Below are 7,991 nucleotides of genomic sequence, written 5' to 3' on the forward strand. Positions count from 1 at the left end.
AAAGAAATACAGCATAACAGGTGCACCATCTAAATTCTTGCTCTCAACCCTAGTCATGGCCAGAGCTCCAAAAGGTCTGAACCCCAGCTCAGCACATCTCCTAGCTGCTCCTCCTGTTCCAGACTGACCGCCAGCTAATATCTGTTCACAAGCACCAAGGGAGCTTGTCTGTGCTTGACCATCACTCAACTGAAGATTGCTACCTCTTAATAATTTTTCGCTTGTCCATTTATTTTGTGTGAAAAGAAAGTTCTCCATTAATCTGTTCTATTGTGTTTGCTGACGCACGGAAGCTGCAAATATTTAGAACATCTATATTTTGCTAGCAATTCAGTTATTTTTCATGATATTTTGGTTGGGGGCTCATTTTGTGGTGTCTGTTTCCACTCTATTTCTAAATTGTCAGATTTCAATTGAAGAAACAGATTTTTTGTTGCTCTAGAAGAGGAGGAAAGTTGGTTTCTCTCTGTTTTTCAGAATACAGTAGCTTTCAAAAGCAAGTCTGATGACAGCTGTGTTTTGTGAAGAAGCTGAATGCCTCAGTTGCGATAGCTGGGATTTTGGCTTTGAAATGTCACAATGAGCAATCAGAGTCTAAGGAGGTTGCAGGAAAGCTCTTTGGTTTTCTGTTCATTCCTTTAACAGGTTTGGTGTCGGTAGTGATCCAGAGCCAAGAATCTCACCAGGGAAACAACTTTCTTTCGGTTTTGGTGTGTTACAATAAATTCCAGACTCCAGTGCACAACTTTGAGGTGGTCATAATAACCTATTACACCTGATTCATGGTGAGACTCTGATGACCTCCAGGCCAGTTTCCTGCTTTACTATATTTCAACACTTGCATTTCAGTAATAGCTGCTCTACAGATCACTGCAACAGACCAGCACTGGATGATGGAGCCTCGGTTTCTCTGTGGATGCCATGTCACTTCTTCTTTGACTGGGGCCTACAATCAAGTGAGACCATCATGCATGATCAATAATATCATGTTGAAAGCTGCTAAACGGTATAATATCATGTTCAAAGCCGTAACCCTAAGGAAGCAGAGGACACTATGATCAGCCCGAAGCATTTCTTTACCCAGTCCTGACTTTTGTGCAGTTACCATTATGCCATCTTGGTTCTAGAAGTATCGAAGTCAAAGTCAACACTCTTGGCCTTGATTCTTCTAATGTCCTTGATACAGGTCAATGTGCCAAATCCACTGGTAAGGGGTTTGCAGCACACTTGAGGTTGTATACAGATAGGAAAGGTCTCTGGTCTACAGCAAAGAGCTTTCACGGTTTCTTCTGACATGCTCATCAGAAATACTGCTTGACTCTACTCTTCATTTGTTAATTCCACTGCGGTATAAAGAAATATATAATTTCAAAAACCATCAAATGTCCACATCTCGCTGCAAGGACTGTCATTATTTGCTGGCAATAAGTAGATGTACTGATAATGTCCCAAAAGCCATGCTATTGCACATGTGCCTGTGTCATTTAAGTGCTGCAGGTTATTGTGGATATGGCATACCATTCTGACATTAAGTATGTCTTCATATCTCACACATGCACCCCAGAGCCACAAAGCGAATAGATGTCTTGCAGGAAGGATGCGGAAAATTATTAATGTTATATCTTTAAAATTCCTCACAAAATTTCATATACTAAGATGATAGATACTAAAGGAAGGACATTGATAGGTTAGCCAGAATGATAATTTTCCTAATTTTCCCTTCTAACAGAGAGAGTTCATGAATAGAAATGTATTTGTCATTTTGGGTTAACAACTGTTTCTCATATTCAATTTCTTCTTACTCTAGTTTTGTTAGACAATCAGACTTATCTCTCAGACACTTTCATGTCTGCAGCTCCTGAAAGGAACAGTATAAAATAAGTGTATTTCTCTGTGATCTATAGCTTATTCTAGGGCAAGCAAGGGAAATTCTTTCCAGTTTGTAGTGCTGTTACATACCAGTGTATGTACCCCTTCCCCCAGATTTGTATTAGCCCAGAATTATTTCCCCCTTTTCTTGGATTTTTCTGATTAACACACTACATTGGACTTGGCGAATTACTGAATTTCATGCTTTCGAGGTGATTGTAAAGCAATAACCCATTGTATCTTAAGTTTGTCTTAAGACTTATTTATGCCTAAGACAGCAGATGCTACTAACCTGGTACAGCAGCTATAATTTCTAATTCTACATCAAATATACCCTTGAAAGATTGAGGGACACAATCTCCTGATTCCACAGGCTGATTATGCATGGTCTGGCCTTGGAAGTAAGACAAAATAACTGAAGATAGAGGAACATCTCATGCGAGTGAAGTCATAAATTGTGTATTTGCAGCTCATCTATCTGGTTTACAACCTTTCGTAAATAATGAAAAATGCATAAGCTGAATGACACTTCTGTCCCTTTTCTTTTCTCCTCCTCCCCCCATCTTGCTCCACCTCTTCCAGACCTCACAGCTGGATGCATCTGTCCCTGCCACAAGAAGAAGGAGGGGAGGCTGCGGGGTATGGTCCTACTCAGATTGCATGGCATTTGATTCCAGGATGCTCTGATGCCCTAATGCCAGAAAGACGTGAAGTAAATCATAGTCTCATTAAGCTCATGCTTAATGAAAATTTTTTAGTGTCTTGCTGACACAGGGAAAAAGGCACAAAAAGAAAGTCACCATGATGGGTAGGGTAGATGGATGGGGTTGGAAAAGAGCAGTCACTGGCTGTAGGAACAGTTTACAAGGCTGGCCCCTCTTGCACACCCATGTGCAGGCAGAGCATGAGCATGTATTACAGCTGTAGCAGTCAGAAGTACCAGAGTAGCCTCCAGAACACCACAGTCTGCTGCTTGAAGGACATCGGATTTTATTGTTAAATTTTAAAACAGATTTAAAAGATCCATCTTTTAATATTTAAAAAACTAAGGTGACAGTTGATGAAACACCACCTGATAAGCCAATCCCCGGCTACAGAAAGTAGTTAGTTCAATTCATTAAGCAAGGTCACATTTCTGAAAGCAGTTCAAAAGAGCATGAAGGTGTTTTTCCAGCCAGCTGTAATCAGCACTGTTACTGTTGGCTCTGATGTGCTCTCTGGTGGCAAGACGTTTGCTGCAGACGAGAGGACTGCAATGGACTTGGTGCAAGAGAGTCAGTGACACTACGTGGCACCACTTTGCTTCTGTTTTAAACTCCAGCTTTTTCTGGAGTAAAGAAATCCTGTTTAATTAGGAAGAGGTGTTTTAGGAAATGGCAGATTCTCAGTCCAGGTTCAGAATTAGAGAATATGAAGTGGGATGTGTTTTTGGACTCAGCATATCTCTAAAGGTATAGATGTATAGATGTATGATGAGATAGTAACTTTTCAAAGATTCCTCTATTAGCTCTTCACCCGTGTGATTTCAGCTCTGATGCTACCTTTGGGTGTACCGTGTCTCTGGCAGCATTTCAAACATGTCTGTGTTTCTGTTGCACGGACGTCTTCAGTCTGACGTGTTTAATCAGCACAAAAGCATCATATGGGGAAACTGCAGCACTTTCCAAATTGTGTCTCCCATAACTGACAGGAAGACCTCGTAATTAACATTAATTTGGCAAAGCTGAAATCATCCAAAAGGGAATTGTGCTGTATATCCAGATGCTTAATAGCAGTTAAAGGAAACTTCAGTGAAAGAAAATACCTAGACAGTAGTAAAAGTACCACTCCATGTGTACACAGGATTTCTGTCCAGCCACAGGCACTAAATGCAGGGAACAAGAAAGCAGAATTAGAGTCTGCAGGAGTCACTGAGACACACATCTGCTGAAGAGGGTCAACAAATGCAAAAGTCCTATACATCCTCAACCTGGCTTCAGAGGAGAAAACAGGCTGGGGTCTCTTTTGGTGCTATAGGAGCATAGGCTTTGGTGCAACCCAGGCTAACCCCAGGTGACTAATAGTGCCTCTATATTTGCCTAGACAGACTGCTTGTAGTACAAGGTAAAATTGGACCAAGAACATCAAAACACTGTAAAGGTAAGTCATTGTATACTTAAATTATTACGTTTCCAGGTTACATGCTACAAAGGAGAAGGTGAATGTACTCCAGGCTTCCTATATTTCATGTACTTCAGGTAATTATTCAAAAGAAGGTCAAATTCTATGTAAAGGTTTTTTAATTTAAACACATTGAGCTGCAATGGAAGGAAGAATCTGGCTGTGTGTCAGTGAATGAAAACATGTAATCTTGAGGAATAAGCTGTGCAGGTTAAGACAAAATCACCAAATGAGAAAGTTATACAAAATTCTCTCTCTCAGCGGCCAAAATCTGACAGACCCCCTACCTGGCACGGTGCTGTCACTCCCAAAGTCTTGTAGAAGTATAAATAAAAGTGGAAGTTGTCCATAGTCTTTTGCAAGGATTCGGAACACTATATTTTAAACCTATAATGTGTATGTTTTACAGGAGAGGCTTTATAAATGCTAAGGATCTTCATGTATCTCCTAGCCCAAGAAAGAACATCACACTGTTGCCCACTTAAAAAGTGGTCATGAAAATAAAAGTGACCGATGCACAATTGTTTTGCTTAAAAATTTCAGAGTATTACAGGCATTCTCAGTGTCCATACATGCGTATGGATGTTGTATAGCATCCCCACAGCCGCTCAAGAAGGGCTTCTGAGGGTTTTACTCCTTCATACCCAGCAGAGGGTGGTAGATGCTAGAATTTGCATTTGCCAGATTAGCTGTCATTTGGATCAATCTTCAGCTGTGAGTTTGTTTCGTTAATCTCTCTCATTATCTGAAGTTGGCTCATACCTGCAGACACACAGGGCAAATTCAGTGCAATAACAGAGGCAAAACCAGTTTTACGTACGCAGTAACTGGCTACTTCAACCTGCAAGCAAATGAAGACAGAAAAGTACATTATCAAGCTGCATCGTAAGTCATTACAGCAACATTTCTTTGCATCTCATACGTATTGAAACTCATGCTGTATACCAAACATGGTAAATCTGCACCAGGTGACAAGTTACTCAGTTGATTCAGTGCAAAGAGACAATGTTGGTTTAAGAGGAAAAAATAATTTTATATGCTACCTCTGCTTAAAATAACTTTATAGTCTACCTGTGTTTAAATAAATAGCTAAATTATTAACTATGGGAAAACATTTTAAAACAAAAAATGTCTTCACTTTCTAGCTCCTTCACACTACTTTGACCTTGTAAAGCCAGTTTCTTTCATAATTTTCTTATGTGTCTCCCGCTATCTCTGTCTCTCTCTGTTCAGCCTACCCATGGTTTGTCCTGGTTTCACTGGGGTGATGGAAAACCCTGCTCGACTTGCGGTTCTTAGGCGTTAGTGCTGCAGCATTTGACTTTCAGCCAAAACAGCAGATAAATGAATGTTTGCAGTCTTTTAATGTTGGAGTGCTCCAAACCAGCCAGCCAGTCAGTTCTCAGATGCCTGACACTGGTTCTTGAGGCTACAAAAATACTGCACCAAACTACCTCTCCCCTAAATAGAGTCCTCGAAACAGTAAAGGAGGTAGAGAGAGAAGACTTACCAGCAAGTAAAATATTCCACCATTTTTCTATACCGCCTGCTCAACTTAGGTCTGCGAAACAGCGTACAAATTCATAGTATTCCTATCTTTTGTTTTTACCCTTTTCTGAGAGGTCTGGGGGAAAAAAAGGTACTGCCAGGAAATGTGAGGTGAGGGTTTCTGGACAGATCTGATGGATGCAGGGTCTCTGCCCAAGTGGCGCTGCCTATCCCATCATCGCTTCCCCCACCCCAGCTTTTCTCTGTCCCGTTTGCCTGCAGCTTTTCCCTGGAATAAGGAAGAGCCCACACATGGTTGTCATCATTCTCAAAGGATTTCCTCTCCGAGATGTAGGTGAGTTAAAGCTGGGAATGGATGTCAGTAGGAAGCAATGCAGAAGGCCAACAGTGCAGTGTTGGGGGTCAGAAGTTAATTGAAGGCAGTGGTCTCTTTGCATGCTTCTTGTCTGCCTTTCAAGGAAATGCAATGCACAGTCTTTATGCTTTGAAGACTGTTTTGCTCTTCTGATTTGCCAAATGGGAACTAATCTGACATTTTGTCTAGTGTTTTTTCCCCCCCTCTCAAATACCAAACACTTTGTAGAGATCTCTTTCCGTGGAAAGAGGCACCCCCCACCTTCACAGGCATTGCTGCCCCAGGTAGGGGCATATTTCTAACTATGGCCTCCTCATCACTGTATTCTTTTCACTTTCCAGATGTTCTGTGCGCTGTTAGCCTGGAGCAGGACGCTGTTATAAACCAGGCACACAAGGACAGCAATGCTGAAGTCTCTTGCAACGTGATGGCCAGGTCAGAGGTGACCTACATCCATCAGCGCTGAGTCTTCCCAGGGAAGGCCCCAGAGAAGCAGTTCCACCTCCATCTCTCAGGCTCTGACCTCACTGGGGAAACAGCCATCTCCACAGAGAAAAATCTCAGTCTCTGCACGAGAAGACACCTGCATCCTGCTAGGATTCAAGCGGGAGAAGGAAAGCAGCAAGTGCTGCTCCTGTGCCGTGTGGGAGCAGGCACCAAGCCACAAGCCTCTTCCAGTCTGCAAACCCTACCTGCCAGGCGTGGTTTGCGGGGCATCTTCCACCAGGTTTCCTTCCCCTCAGCCCTGGCCATTAGGCTAGCCACAGGAACCAATGTAGAGATCGAGCAGGAGGAATATCATTTCATGCTGGGGAAATAAATGATGTCCCTGTAACAAAACAATATGTCCTCAGACAGAAGGTCACTGCAGCTATCTGTGAGATGAAATTCAATGGCAACATATAGGAATAGAGGAGAAGAAATGAAGAAAATGTACAGTATCCAACTAAAACTGAAGTGAATATAGGTAACAAGATGACTAGACAATACGGAACAGTGAAGGACATATGGATATTAGTGAATGTTAAATGCCCAGACACCCCACTCAGGCTCTAACTGTGATTATAATAATGAGCGAGGCACCAAATTATCCTTCAGGATCTGTGTAACATGCCCTGCCTCTGCAAAAGATTCCATGAATATTTAAATATACTAAAGAACCCGAGGCCTGCGTTGCCCTGCATTTTATATGAAGAAAGAAAGAGCAAGAGGGGAGGCGGGAGCCAGCAGAGACCCCCCCAAACATACCTGCCAGGTCTGGTTCTCAAAGGAATGCCTCTTTGGCTGCCTGTGCATGTCTTCTCCTGCTCAGCAAAGCCCATCTCAATGAGCCCTTAGCCTCAGTGTGGCAGCCCCGGGGCCATGTCCCCCCTTTTCCCTCCCAGCTCTCAGCCTCCACCCTGGGGACGGAGGGAGGGATCAGCGCTGCTGGGAAAGCCGTGGTGCTGACACTGGTAGGAGGATGAGAGACTAAAACCTGCTGCGGGCCCTCCATGTGGATCATCATGCGGCTTTTATCAGCCGGCAGCCACAGCAGAGCAGCATTGGCCAAGGGGCTGATGGCTTGAGCTCCAGCTACATCCACTGGTACCAAGCCCTGGGCAATGGGCCACCACTCTACCTCTCCTCAAACCCAAGTCCTGTCCAGGACACCGGTGTCCCTCCTGTGAAGGTCACAGCCTATTTCGCACCCAGAGACATCTGCATAGAGAATATGTAGAGTGGGAAGCTATTGAAATGCAAGCGTGGCTCCAATCCAATTGCAATTCTGTAGTATAAATATGTTTCTACTTACAACACAGGAGGTTCCTGTTAGCTCCAGAGGCTTCTGGCTCCCCTTCGGGGTGTCAGACTCCTAGGTGTGGCCTGGCATCAGTCCTCTTTGCTCTGCATCAATCCAGGGAATATTGGTAGACAACGGGCAGCAAGTTTTATCAGCACAGGAGAGGATGCTCTGATGAAGTAACTTGATTTCTAGGGATAAGTGTTTTTGGCAGAGCTTAGCAGATTTAGTGGTTTGTGACAAAGTACCATTTTTTGACAGATTTCAAACTCTTCCTAATAAAGAAAGGAATTATGTTCGCATCATGAATGAGCA

The sequence above is a fragment of the Fulmarus glacialis genome, unplaced genomic scaffold, assembly GCF_000690835.1.
Source record: "Fulmarus glacialis isolate BGI_N327 unplaced genomic scaffold, ASM69083v1 scaffold46676, whole genome shotgun sequence".
Classification (NCBI taxonomy): Eukaryota; Metazoa; Chordata; class Aves; order Procellariiformes; family Procellariidae; genus Fulmarus; species Fulmarus glacialis.